The sequence below is a fragment of the Poromitra crassiceps genome, assembly GCF_964638095.1.
Source record: "Poromitra crassiceps genome assembly, chromosome: 6".
Classification (NCBI taxonomy): Eukaryota; Metazoa; Chordata; class Actinopteri; order Beryciformes; family Melamphaidae; genus Poromitra; species Poromitra crassiceps.
The window spans coordinates 11362958-11377957 of NC_139627.1; the positions used below are offsets into that span (position 1 = coordinate 11362958).

The 15000-nt window shown below is 45.6% G+C and overlaps 1 protein-coding gene across 1 annotated transcript in view; it reads left to right on the forward strand.

Moving 5' to 3' along the window:
• LOC310778860 (H-2 class II histocompatibility antigen, A-U beta chain-like) overlaps positions 1-430 on the forward strand; it is a 16419-nt gene extending 15989 nt beyond the window's left edge. Inside the window, exon 7 of the mRNA XM_083639314.1 lies at positions 1-430. This exon is cut by the window's left edge and continues 284 nt beyond it. The gene's annotated coding sequence lies outside the window, so the exon portion shown is untranslated.
• The last annotated feature ends 14570 nt before the right edge of the window (positions 431-15000 follow it).

The following is a 15000-nucleotide window of genomic DNA, read 5'->3' on the forward strand; positions in this document are numbered from 1 at the left end:
TTATGTGAATTTAGAGTCTTAATTATAAACCTAAAAAAGTAGGCGTTGAAAAAATTCGGAAAAAATTTCTGACGGTATATGTGAGGATTTGGGACTGCACATACTGTATGTACTGAGACATGTAGCATGACATACAGCACATGTATGTACTGTAGCATGACATACAGCACATGTATGTCACATGACGTGTATCTGAGTGTCATTCGAGTCTAATGTATTTGTGACTTGAGGCTTCGCTTTCCTGTGTGACATCATTCTTTTCCAGTGACTAACTTCCTCAAACTGACTCAGATGAATAAGGGTTCTGTCCTTTAACTTCACCTGTGAAATCACATAGTCAACTGCTTCAAGATGTTATGTGCCTTAGGGTTTTTCTGAGTGTTGGATTCTTATATATCTACTGGAGTGAGATGTCGTTTCCTACAATAAATCTTTGGAAAACATTGTCACTTTGTTATTTTAGCTGAGACTCTCCTTATGTTTGTTTTCAGAAACATGTCAACATCATGATCCATGAGCAAAGTCTCCCATGATGTCATCATTACATATTTAGTTATATGTATTATAGTACTTTCTTGAACTTCTTAAAGACAAGGATATTCTCGACACCTATCCAAAACTCAAAAAATTTGATTTATCCGTCTAAAATGGTAACTTATTTGAGTGTTGCAATAAGTAATCATTTGCAACATTAGTTATGTGTTCATGTTGTAAGAAATAGCCTAACTTCACATTCCTCCTCTTCCTCTACGGGTAGAGACGGAGAGTAGATCCAGGTGTCTTCACACCCTCCTTATCACTACTATTGGGAACAAGAACACATTCTGCTGGATGAGACATCTGACAAATTTTGATTTTCTGATGTTTTTTCTTGTATCATTTTGGAAAGCTGCTTTTGGTGCTACAGTATGAGACCATCAGGCCTATTCTTTACTGTTGTGTTTTTACTTCTTTAAATCTTCTTGTGTATGACATGGTAATTAGGTGAATGGATGAAAGACTGATTGGGTTTTTATAAGAAAATTATATATATATTTTTAGAAGTGTTATCAATTAAAAAGTCAAAAATATATTCTTATCCCGAGGAAATGTTTAGCAGCTCTAAAATAATAGTCCTTCTGATAAGAGGTTCAATGACCGTTAGCTTTGTGAAAGAACTGTACCTGTTCATAAATATTGACCTCCACATTGCCTACCAGATGTCTAACCACTAGAGGGCACAATTGTTTAAGTTTTCTTTGCAATTTTTGAGTTGGTCATAATTGTGAAATTTGCATTGAATTGTTCAATGATTATTCTTGCTGCCCAATCTATATATCATGTAATGTTATAAGTATAGGAATCACAATTACATTTACAACTTTCAGGGAGTGGGACTATATTTTGTGGTCTTGCTTTGGTGACAGAAAACATTGTTGAAACATGTTGCAATAAAAAATATTTCCAATACATTTACATTTGGTCATTTAGAGAAACAGCTTCATTTTCTCAAGCAAGTGCTGTGTGACCTTGATATGAGTTAGAATTAGGAAATAGAGCCCACCCTCAGCAGCTTGTCTAGTCTGTTAGTGTGTGCAGCTTTGATGCACACAGCTGCACAGCAGAGGGCGCTGGTCACCACCGACTGATGGAACACGTTATGCCTGGGTCCACATACATCAAAGGACCTCAGTCCAAGAACACACATTAGCCCAACTCATTTGAAAGAGTTAAACTGGCTCCATGTTGAAAGTAGAGTACACAACACAACAGTTGAAACGTATCATGGTCTATAAAATAATATGACTTGACCTTTGTCCTAATTATTTCACCAAGTACTTCCAGTTTGTTCGGGACACTCACAGCCTGAACACGAGGGCTAGTGTAGCAGATTTGAAACTACTGAAAATCAAAGTTGTGAGAAGTTCCTCAATATGGGTGTGTGTGTGTGTGTGTGTGTGTGTGTGTGTGTGGCTGTGTGTGTGTGTGTGTGTGTGTGTGTGTGTGTGTGTGTGTGTGTGTGTGTGTGTGTGTGTGTGTGTGTGTGTGTGTGTGTGTGTGTGTGTGTGTGTGTGTGTGGGTGTGTGGGGGTGTGAGGAGTGTAACGAGATCCCTAATGGTAATGTCTGTGAATTCTCTGAATGGTTTTAAAAACCTTCTGAAAAATGAGTCAGCTGGAGTCATGTGTGTGTGAGCCTTCTGGTGTCATGGTATGTTGCTTTATGTGTCCTGTTCTTCTTATCCTTCATTGTTCTGTATGGTTTACTTGATGTTATGTGTTACTGTATGTCATGTTTTTATAAGACCAGGGACCATGATGAAATACGTGTTTACACTTGTTCATGTCCCTTGGATGTTTTCATTCAAATTAAAATCAATCAATCAATCAATCAATCAATCAATCAATCAATCAATTAATCAGTCTCTCACAGACTCAATTCATTAGGTCAAAGGACTTGATGATACGTTTGCATCATCTGTCTTGGTCACCTGCAAGTTTCGCTATGAGTGATCTAATTCTTTCTCTGCCCCCTGGTTGTTCTATTGCATCTGTATGAAATTATAACAATGTTGTGGCTTCACCTTGCCATCCACATCAAAAGACTGTAGAATACTGTGACCAGCATGCTGCATATAGGCTTGCATTCTTATAGCATGACACTTAAATAAAGAAAATCAATCAAAAAAAAAAAATCTTATAAGTTCATAGGCCAACCATCTTGCAACCAGAATACAGAATATTCAAAATAATGCTCATCTTATACATTTGTGGTGACATTAACTTTTCCTATCGCTCCATTTTTTTGGCATTCAATTAACATTCAGAACATCAACAGAATTTGCTGATCGCCAACGCCTGACTGATGGATTTTCATTTTCATTTTCCTTTATTGAGTTTAAAATGACAGTGACAGTGCACATTGATAAACATTTCTCTACATGTGTCAGTTTAGCCAGCTTGGCTAGTTTTCAACCGTTTAGTCCCTGGACAGGTATGATGGTGACAACTGCAAAGACATATACATTAAAACAGGAACAGCAGATACTGTACCTATAGAGCCACACACTTTAAAAAACCACATAAAATAATAGAGCTAACAATACAAAAAACATAAATCAAAGCATGTCAGCATGCTACAGAGTATGTTTGTCTCTCAACCAAGATTTCAAAATTGACTTTAAAAGAACGATCAAGTGTCACAGTGTCTGAACTGTGATGGGAGATGTTCCATGTGTGAGCTGCTGAAAAGCCTGCCTGACTGAAGGCAGACCTCCTCAGAATCATACAATCTCCTCGTACCACAGACCTGGTGCGTCTGTCATTGTTGTTTTTTGCTTTATAAAAGCACTAAGGGGGGAGGAGCCTGGCCATGCAGAATCTTACAAACAAGACAGGAATCTGAAAATGTAATGAAATTGTCCCAGCTCAGTAGATTCTGGATCTTCATGGGAGTTGCATCCTCACCAGTGGGCGTGGACACTACAGGTCTTCCAGAACTACAGTACAACATTTGCACACAGACGAGCAAATCAGACATATTGACACCATCAGAAAGAATACACCAATGTCAGAATGTGATAAGACATGTCGATTTAAAGGCCGTTTGCTTTGGTAACACTTAATAACTCTCATCTATAAGCCTTTTACAAGCAGTTAGTTATTGATTAATTAAACAGCAATTACTTATTATATTATAGATGTCAGAATCTGATTAGTCCATCATAATGTAATACTCATATGAGTTAAACATTTATATCTGAATTATAAGCATGCATACAGATGTCTTATGAGTCATTAGTAAAACTTTAGCTGATGCTGTTAAAATACACACTTAGACCTATACAAATTAAAACTTACATAAGTTGTAATAGTGTTAAAGGGGATAGTTCAGATTTTTGGGACCCTATTCCTATTTGCTATTTACCAATGATGAGCAAAGTGCAAGCTAACCAAGGCTCAGTGAAATGTCCTCCACAGTGCACACAAAGTACATTTCACTGAGCCTCAGTCAGCTTGCACAGAGACAGGAGCGTGACCCCACTGACCTTGTATTGGTTTGGAGCTTATCGTGCATTCCTTTATAACTGGGAACTGGTAATCTTACGACTTCAAAGGTCATGAGCTGGGCGGTGACGTCATCAGAGCTGGTATTTCCCATTCCAAACTCGTAGGAGCCTCAGCAGCCCCAACCTAAAAAATCCAAGATGGCTGCGCCGCGCAACAACAGTAGTAGTAATCGTAGTAATATTGTTTAGCACTTCTGTTTTGTTTGTGTCTCTTAAATCAACTGTACACACAGCACTGCTTAACTTCTATCTGTGTGGACATGAGGCTGCAGTGTTTGTATGCGCAAAATGCCGCAAAATGCCATGTTGTCAATTGTTATTGCTAACAATGGCTAGCCTGGCTAGCGACTGGATCTGACCAATGAACAGTAAACTTCCCAGCTCAAGTTTTCTGCAAATGGAACGCTAACAAAACGGACGTGATGTCATTAGCCTCCACATCCCAGTTATTTTGCGATAAAGGAACGCACGATAACTACTATCTGGAAGTAGTATGAAGAACAGCATGGATTGAGTTGAGAAAATAATCTACCAATCAAAATCATCCTTGAGAAGCATAGCAAACAGGGCTAGGGTTCCAAAAATCTGAACTATCCCTTTAATGATTATTTACTCAAGTTTGATACATTATTTGTTAGTAGCTAAATAAATTGTATATTAATAAATACTTAGTTCTAGTAAAGAGATACCATGAAACTTGATAAAACATAACATTTAAATACCAGCAAAAGCATGTACAAATTTTCACACGGGTGTTTGAAATTGAAAGATAATTTATTTCTTGATACTTATAAACTATATTTTGGCTCTAATTAGGGACTTTGGTTGATGTTTTCAAAGATTTAACTTTGTCTTTATTAGTAACAGGCCTGTTTAATATGTCTCAATGGGAGTCCAGTTAATGTAATTTAAAAGAAATATAAATCTATTTTCATGACACAATATGTGAAATACAGACTCTTACATTAAAAACTGTTTCTCCTTTCTAATTTTAAAATGGAAGTCAAAAGGGGAAATTGGAAAGAGAAAAAAATGAAGAACCTGTGGACATTATTTACTTTCTACTTCAACACATAATGAATTGGACTGGAATACTGTTCATTAGTTCACATTTATTGAGTATTTATTGAGTTTGTATCAGGAGATGAGATGGTTAACTTACAGCCGCTGTTGAGAACCATTTGGTTCCCTCTGAGTGACAGCTAGGTTTGTGTTCCTGTCATAAAGTCAAGCTTGTTCAAGCTATCGGGTTTCAATGAACACAAAATAAACCTGTATCTGCCATGATGAGCATTTCAGCTATAAATTAACCCTATCCAGGTTTCAATTAAATATTAGGTTTAAATAAACTAATCTAAACCAGTGGTTCTCAACATGGGCTCCGGGGACCACCAGGAGGCCTTGAGGGGGGTCCAGGGGGTCCCCAGCAACAGCATTTTCAAGTTAACACAAATAGAGAATGTAGAAGAATGATCTGCTCATGTTATCTCTACTTAAGATAGTCATCATGATATTAAGTTACTGTGTATGTTTATTTGATTTGATATGGACACCACAATAGCATTAGAATTCTGACATACAGCATAAGGACCACATGCACTGTGTTTAGTGTTTGTAGCAAACGTTCATTTACAACACCTATCCACAGGAGGCTTTTACATAAAATACACCCACAAATATTCAAAAGTAAATCCACAGATCTTCTACCTGCTCTATTTGTAAAGCACCTTGAAATGCAGTGGAATCCGCTTATAGTGATCACAATTATAGTAATCAACCGCTCATAGTGATCAAAAAGTTTGGTCCTGAATCGTTCCTATACACATGCTGTTGCAGTGATCATTTTGGGCCTTGTTGTCACACTTGAGAACAATGGAAAAAATGTTTAAAACTACAATAATTATATATATTTTTGCTTACAAACTGTCAAAAATGAGGCAAGGAGATACAGTAGCAATACTTGGTGCATGTCTGTGGATATATAGAGAGTCAGTAACATTCTGTGGGTATATAGAGAGTCAGTAACATTCAGTAAATGCTGTCTGTTTCATTACTTTGTCTGTACTGTATTATATATGCTATACTATATGTAATAAATATACAAATGTCAATTAGATGGTAATCTGCATGAGAAATAAAGAAAAGGAAGAAAATGGCTATCATGATCATTCACTTACAGTATAGTGATCAATTTGACCTGTCCCAAAGTGATCACTATAAGAGGAGTCGTCTTGTTATGATTTGGTGCTATATCAATCTAAAATTGATTGATTGATACATACACAAAAATACATCTACACAAAATACAGGTATGTCTACAGGGGTAGTAACAATGTTGTTTCTCTTTTAGCCATGATTTAATACCTCGAAACATTCACAATTCCGGACAAAATCATATTGTAGCGAATCAGCAGTACACATACAGGGGTGAGCATTGGTAGTGTCTCGACTGCAGATAGGAACTGATGTGTGGGAGTGTTGTATTGGGGAACACTATGCTGTGGGGATACTTCCGGAGTGAACTGAGCATGCGCGTCAGTCTACACACACTACTCGAAGGGAAAGCTGCTAGCTTTGAGCGTGACAACCGCTGAGAGTTGTAATATAACTAACTGTGAATAAAGACCCTTGTACCATCAAGAAGCCTCTGCCTCATGAGATACCGGATACGTTACACTGGCGTCAGAAGTTTAAACGGTGAATATTGCCTCCAGATTGGCGAAATGGTTAACAAGTTCCTGAAGAAAGAGCGCAAGCGGCTCAATCGAGAGGCGGGAGAGGCGAGAGCCGGGGCAGACTACCAGCCGGCCGAGGAGGATGATGTCTGGGTAGACGCAGCTGCTACCACAGGGAACCAAGAAAGAAAAACAACAGAAAGCCTGGGGTTGGTGAAAATAAAATCCGAGCCAGATAGAGCTAGCACCGTAGCCACGGAAGCTAGCCCGCAGCCCAAGGGAGCTAGCAGGCAAGCTAGCGAGGCGGGAGAAGGAGCGGAAGAACCGGGACCGGTGAGAGTGAAGATCGAGCGGGTTGACACTGCCGCTGTAGCCATGGAGGCTGTGCCACAGCCCAGCGGAGCCAGCCTACGGCCCGAGGACAAAGACGGAACACGGGTCGAGGCGGCAAAAGACGGCGAGCGGCGGGGAAGAAAGGAAATAACCCCGCCAAAATTCAACGGTAAAGTCGAATGGGAGGCATACTGCAAGCAGTTTACAGAGGCTGCAGATTGGAATGGCTGGACGAGAAGGGAGAGAGCCAGCTACCTCGTCATGGCCCTCGAGGGCGAGGCTACAGCGTGCGTGTCGGCAATAGCTGATACAAAGGACTGGGATGTGGTGATGGGGGTCCTGCAGAGACGTTTCGGCCGATGCGAGGAGCAGGCCATCGTAGCCGCAGAACTGTGTAACAGACGCAGACGACAGGGTGAGTCACTACGTGCACTGGCAACGGACATTGAGACTCTCAGCCGGCGCGCATACAGCCAGCTACCGACGGAGACGCTGGATGGACTAGCCCTAAGCTACTTTGTCCAGGCCATCGAGCCACGGAGCCTAAGCCAGAAGGTAACGCTGGGACACCCGAAAACATTGGGAGCAGCGCTGGGGCTGGCACTGGAGATAGAGACAGTAGAAGGCTGGGACAAGAGCAGCGGCATAATGGAGGCCGCCCCAGTGGTCAGAATGGCCGCGGAGAGCCAGTTACAAGAAGAACCAGCGTGGAAGACGGCCTGGGCAGAGCAAAGCAACACGGTGAGAGAGCAGGGCGACAGGGTGAAAGAACTGTCCGAGTCAGTACAACAGCTGACAGAACAACTGCTCCGCAGAGCGACCCTGCAGCCCAACCCCGCTCGACAGCCCACTCAGCGGAACAACAGCTGGGCCAGAGGGAACATGATCTGCTGGGGATGCGGACGCCCCGGACATCGGGAAGCAGACTGCCGCCGGAGAGCGTGGAACCAGGGAAACGGCACAGGGCCCATCCAGATGGGGCGAGACGGGTCTACGATGCCACAGTCCCCGTAGCCACATCATCGCAGGAGGGGGCCCACCGACAGCAACGGGCCCACCGACAGCAACGGGGAGGTGGGGCTCCGCCGGGCCCCGAAGTAGACGACATCGCCGGAGCTGTCAGCATGCAGAGCGGGCCGCGCGCGATGAACGGCTGCCATGTTCCAGTCTACATACAGGGGAGATACTGCGCCGCCCTGGTGGACACGGGGTGTACGGCAACGCTGGTGAACGTCAACATGATGCCCGAGGGGACGCGCCTGGAGCAGCCAGCAGCACAACTACTAAGAACAGTATCCGGTGAGTTGATGCCAATGAGGGGGAGGGGACACGTAATGATAACAGTGGGGGAACAGACGGAAGTGGACTTTCCGGTGTGGGTGGTAGAAATGACGGGACCCTGCATCCTAGGGGAAGACTACTTGACGCTAAACAAATGCACAGTAGACCTAGGAAAAAGCACATTGACATTTGCAGGGGGGCCAGTAGTCCAGATGGGCCACCCTCCCACCGTTCCAGAGGAGAGAGCTAATGTAAATAACATCACTGTATATCGCGTCACCGTAGTGCATGAGCCCCACCCAGCAGACCAAGCCCCTCCACAAAGCCCCACCCCTAGCCCACCTCCAAACACTTGCCCTCAGCCAGCGCAACAGGCAGAGGGGGAGAGAGAGAGGTTAGAGATGCTCAGGGGATTGCACAAACGCCAGAGCGAAGGGTTAGAGACCCAGCAGAGCGATGAACTGTGGAGGGTACTAGAGGAATATAAAGACATTTTCGCCATGTCAGATGATGAGCTAGGCTGTACCCACCTGGTGGAACACGAAATAGACACGGAGGGGGCGCGACCCGTCAGGTCATATCCCCGTCGGGTCCCAGCAGCGAGGAGAGAGATAGCGAACGAAGCTGTAGAGAACATGCTGCGGGCGGGGATCATTGAGCCATCAGACAGCCCGTGGGCGTCAGGGGTAGTGCTGGTGAAAAAGAAAAATAGCCCCAAAATGCGATTTTGTGTAGACTATAGGGGGCTGAACAAAGTGACGAAAAAAGACGCATACCCGATGCCCATCATAGAGGAACTGTTAGACGCCGCGGGAGAGTCATCCTGGTTCTCATCCCTAGACCTCCGTAGCGGGTACTGGCAGGTGCCCCTCCGCGACGATGCCAAGCAAAAGACCGCCTTCCGCACAGAGAAGGGGCTGTGGCAGTTTCGAGTACTCAGCTTCGGGCTGTGCAACGCACCAGCAACGTTCGAGAGGTTAATGGAGAAGTTGCTGGGAGACATTCCCCGATCCGAATGCGTCGTGTATTTAGATGACATCTTGACACATGGGGGCACGTTCCAGGCAGCAGTGGGGGCGTTACGAAAAGTCCTGCAGAAGATAGCAGAGGCGGGTCTAAAGTTACACCCAGACAAGTGCCACTTCCTGAAGAGGAGGGCATGGCATCGGCGCGGGGGGCATTCGCACCCTAGAAGAGAAGACTCAGGCGGTCATGGAGTGGCCCACCCCCAGAAACAAAGGCGAACTCGAGAGCTTCGTAGGGCTAGCCGCATACTACAGGAAATTCGTGAACGGGTTTTCTAAAATAGCGGAACCGCTGTTCAGGTTAAAAGAGAAGAACGCAGACTTCCACTGGACGACAGAATGCCACCTAGCATTCAAAGCCCTCAAGAAAGCACTGACCGAGTCTCCAGTGCTTAGAGCACCAGACCCCGCCCTGCCGTTCCTACTAGACACTGATGCCAGCAATGGGGGTATGGGGGCCGTGCTGTCCCAGGCGGGGCCGGACGGGGAGCGGGTGGTGGCGTACTATAGCAAGACTTTCGATAAAGCAGAACGTAACTACTGCGTCACCCGCCGGGAGCTCCTCGCCGTAGTAGAAGCACTAAGACACTTTAGATATTACCTCCTGGGACAGCCACGGTTCACCATACGGACCGACCACTCGGCGCTGCAGTGGCTATGGTCCTTCAGAGAGCCGGAGGGACAAGTGTGCCGCTGGTTAGAGAAAATGGCAGACTACAACTTCACGATAGAACACAGGGCAGGGGCGCGCCACGTCAACGCAGACGCCCTGTCACGACGACCCTGTGCAGAGAGAGGGTGTACGTACTGCGAAAAGAGAGAAGGAAGAGAGAGAGAGCTCCAAGAGGAAGCTAGGATCTGCCCTAACCACACGGGGGATGGGCCAGTGTGCAGGACGCTGCGGGTAGCAAAGGCAGCGGATTGGAGGGGCCACCAAGAAAACGACAGAGAGCTGTCACCAGTACTGCAATGGGTAGAAGAGGGCCAGAAGCCGCCCTGGGAAGAGGTGGCGGGGGCCACCGACACAACCAAAGGGCTGTGGGCGGGGTTCGACACCCTGAGTTTGAGTAACGGAGTGCTGATGAAGTCCTGGAAGGAGCCAGCGACAGGAGAGCATAAGTGGCGGAAAGTAGTGCCGACAACGTTGAGGGAGGAGGTGTGCAGGAGCTGCCATGGAACTGTAGGGGCTGGGCACTTTGGGGTAAACAAAACGCTCCGCCGTATCAGACAAGGTTTTTATTGGGGGAGGATGGGGAGAGACGTACAGGACTTCTGTCGACGCTGCGACCTCTGCGCAGCGTACAAAGGCCCGTTAGATCAGTCTCGCGCCCCGCTTCAACAGCTAGCAGCAGGAGCCCCCATGGAGAGGGTAGGGGTAGACGTGATGGGACCTTTTCCCTGCTCAGACAGTGGGAACAAGTACGTCCTGGTCGCCATGGACTATTTCACAAAATGGCCAGAGGCGTACGCACTACCCGACCAGGAGGCGGGGACGGTGGTCGACGCACTAGTAACCGGCATGTTCAGTAGGTTCGGAGCACCAGAGACCCTACACAGTGACCAAGGGAGAAACTTTGAGTCACGAGTGTTCGCCACCATGTGCGAGAAACTGAACATTAAAAAGACACGGACCACAGCATTGCACCCCCAGAGCGATGGCCTTGTAGAAAGATTCAATAGAACGCTGAAAAAGCAGTTGGCCATCCTCACGGAGGAACACCAGAGGGACTGGGACACGCACCTGCCGCTCATCCTCATGGCCTACAGATCCGCCACACACGAGTCCACCTCCTGCACCCCAGCTCTGCTCATGTTAGGTCGAGAACTGCGGACACCAGCAGAAATAGCGTTCGGCAAGCCACCAGATGCACTGGACGCTCCCCCAGGGCGAGAGTACGCCAGGAGGCTACAAGATCGCTTAGAGTCCGCTCACCACTTCGCTCGGGACCAGCTAGAGAAAGCAGGCATGAAACAAAAAAGGAACTATGATGTGAGGGCAAAAGGAAACCATTTCCAGGGGGGGGAGTTGGTCTGGGTGTACACACCCCAGAGAAAAAAAGGGCGTAGCCCTAAACTGGACTGTCACTGGACAGGCCCATGCAGGGTCATGGAGAGAATGGGGGAAGTGGTGTACCGAGTGCAGATGCCACTTGGTGGCAGGAAGGTACTCCACAGAGACAGGTTGGCCCCATACCGGGGGGGGTGCACCTTTCCCCCAGATCTCGGCCGCCCGGCGGTTTCACCTAGACCGGCTGAAAGAAGGACTCTGTTCCCACAGAGAGGGGCGTCCGGCTATGACCGGGCGGGCCCCACCCAGGGACGTGAAAGCCCAGAGACACTGCAGGTGGGATCAGCCCCGCAGACAGATTCACAGAGACTAACACGGCCACGGAGAGAGCCAAGGGCTCCAGGACGATTCCACAACTTTGAGTTGTACTAAAAAAAAAAAAAAAAAAAGAGAGGAGATGGTGGTTGGAGATGTTGTATTGTTGTAACAGAAAGTAAAAGAGGTGCATGACATGAGATATTGTGGGGGAGGAGATGTGGGGAAGTCTGAGAGTGCAACATGCTGTGATTGAAAACAAAACAAAGAAGCTGTTAAAGAAAAAAAGATGTTTGGTACAAGGGGGTGTGTGATGTGTTATCAACGTGGGCGTTGACCTTATTGTTGGGCGGGGAGTATGTAGCGAATCAGCAGTACACATACAGGGGTGAGCATTGGTAGTGTCTCGACTGCAGATAGGAACTGATGTGTGGGAGTGTTGTATTGGGGAACACTATGCTGTGGGGATACTTCCGGAGTGAACTGAGCATGCGCGTCAGTCTACACACACTACTCGAAGGGAAAGCTGCTAGCTTTGAGCGTGACAACCGCTGAGAGTTGTAATATAACTAACTGTGAATAAAGACCCTTGTACCATCAAGAAGCCTCTGCCTCATGAGATACCGGATACGTTACAATATCTACCAATAAAAATATGCTCAGATGTTGGTACAAGAGGCAGGATCTCATCAAATGGGTGCCTGTGGTTCTAATGTTGGTGAAACTAGGGGTCCTTGATATGAGAAAGGTTGAGAATCACTCTGATGTAAACCATAATGAGCCACCAGGGGGAGTCTGAGCTCCTACGCTCTGCTCTGACTTTCCAGAGATGCTGCTGCCTTCAGGTGCTGCTCGTAAACTCTACCCCTGCTAAATGTATCACAATACTGTGAGATCAGCTGTTTAGAGTGAGAGCTGAGTTCAGATGCTGCAGGTTGACGACATGCTTGTTAAATGATCCTGTGTTTTATGTTTCACCATGTTAGAAGACACCAGCAGCTGCTGACTGCAGGGAAATAAACTAGAAGTGAAGAAGTGCTGACTGAGATCTGATTGTTTCTATGCTTGACTGGTGTTCAGGACTTGGCTGGCTGCTGTGTGGTGAAGGTGGTAAAGTCTGTTTATATGAAGGCACCATGAGACTTGACTGGCTGCTCCTCACTCTATGTGGTGAAGGTGGTAAAGTCTGTTTATATGAAGGCACCATGAGACTTGACTGGCTGCTCCTCACTCTGTGTGGTGAAGGTGGTAAAGTCTGTTTATATGAAGTCACCATGAGGCTGGCTGCTCCTCACTCTGTGTGGTGAAGGTGGTAAAGTCTGTTTATATGAAGGCACCATGAGGCTGGCTGCTCCTCACTCTGTGTGGTGAAGGTGGTAAAGTCTGTTTATATGAAGGCACCATGAGACTTGGCTGGCTGCTCCTCACTCTGTGTGGTGAAGGTGGTAAAGTCTGTTTATATGAAGGCACCATGAGACTTGACTGGCTGCTCCTCACTCTGTGTGGTGAAGGTGGTAAAGTCTGTTTATATGAAGGCACCATGAGACTTGACTGGCTGCTCCTCAATCTGTGTGGTGAAGGTGGTAAAGCCTGTTTATATGAAGGCACCATGAGACTTGGCTGGCTGCTCCTCACTCTGTGTGGTGAAGGTGGTAAAGTCTGTTTATATGAAGGCACCATGAGACTTGACTGGCTGCTCCTCACTCTGTGTGGTGAAGGTGGTAAAGTCTGTTTATATGAAGGCACCATGAGACTTGGCTGGCTGCTCCTCACTCTGTGTGGTGAAGGTGGTAAAGTCTGTTTATCTGAAGGCACGTGATGCTGGACTGGTTTGGTGGGAATCAGAGAAGAGAAACCTGGAACAGAAACTCTGAACTTGAACAGACCACAGTGCACATCACTGTTACACTTCCTATTACTGTACAGTGGAATCCCCTTATAGTGATAAACTGCTTATAGTGATCAAAAAGCTTGGTCCTGAATCATCCTATACACATGCTGTTTAAATCATTTGCTTATAGTGATCAATTTGACCTGTCCCAAGATGATCACTATAAGAAGAATGCACTGTACTATCACTACTAGTAAGTAGCCTAGGTAAGGTAATAAGTAAAAGTTCATTCATAAATCAGTTTTGAACAGAGTTCTATAGGAGTCTGTTGATCTATTCTGCATGTTGAAATTAAATGACGCTAAACGGGTTCCCTGTGTGTTAAAAAGTGATGCCAAAGGGGTTCTGACCCAATGTCAGTATTCTGTTGAGAGTTGGGAGTGTTGGTTCAGCTGCCTGACCATCAGTGTATATTACCAAGTAATATTATTAATGTAATACATTACTTTCCCCAGTAACGAGTAGTGTAAAGGATTACAATTTCCAAAACAGTAATACTATTACAGTTACTAGTCCAAGTATCTTCAAGTTATTCCATTACTTTCTCCAGCGCTGGCACAGCGCTAACATGAAGTGTGAAGATATAGGTCTGGCTATGTGAGACTATACTGCGTCACCAGATGGTGATTATAGTTTTTTGTCCTAAAGGTAAATAAATTTAAGAAAGTATCCAATTTAGTGATTTTATCACTTGTTAAAGGAGTACTAAGTAATGAGTATGTTATTACATTTCCTGAGTAACTTGCCTAACACTGCTGACCACGCAGGGCTCTATATGACCATGCAGGGCTTCTCTACAGAAGTTGAATCCTAAACTTGATATGAAGCTGGTGTAAAGAAGCTAAGAGGGCTGAGATGATGTCCTGCTGGACCTGCTCAACAGCCTGTGTGGTGTCCATGTTCTCATCTGCATCTTCACATGAACCCAGGGACTGGAAATAACACGAATGAGCAAACTACACCTCATGACTGTTGTTTCCTCCAATGCTTGAATAATAAGATCACAATTCATTATTATTATTAATTAACAGCCTAGACATTTGATGTAAATGGAAAGAGATGAAATAAAATACCCTCCCGGCCCTGCCTCCTCTAAAACAACGCGGACATGATATGATGTGATATATGAAGCCTAGCGTCACTGATCACTGATCATGGCTGACTCTACTCTGGACCTGTGCTGTGGCCGAGCCTGACTGAAGTCACTTCATTAGTTTCTCCTACACATCGAATCATCACAAGATCTTCCTTCTATCACCTCAAAAACATTCCCAGACTCTGGCCAGATGCTCTGTGACTCCATGGCACTGTGGCAAAGAACCCTGCCGTCCAGAATGACGTTTAGTTCTGGTTTGGTCGGAGGAGTCTATTCAATATGTCTCCAGGCCTGTTACAGTTGCACAGACTGGGACCTGTTTAAACACG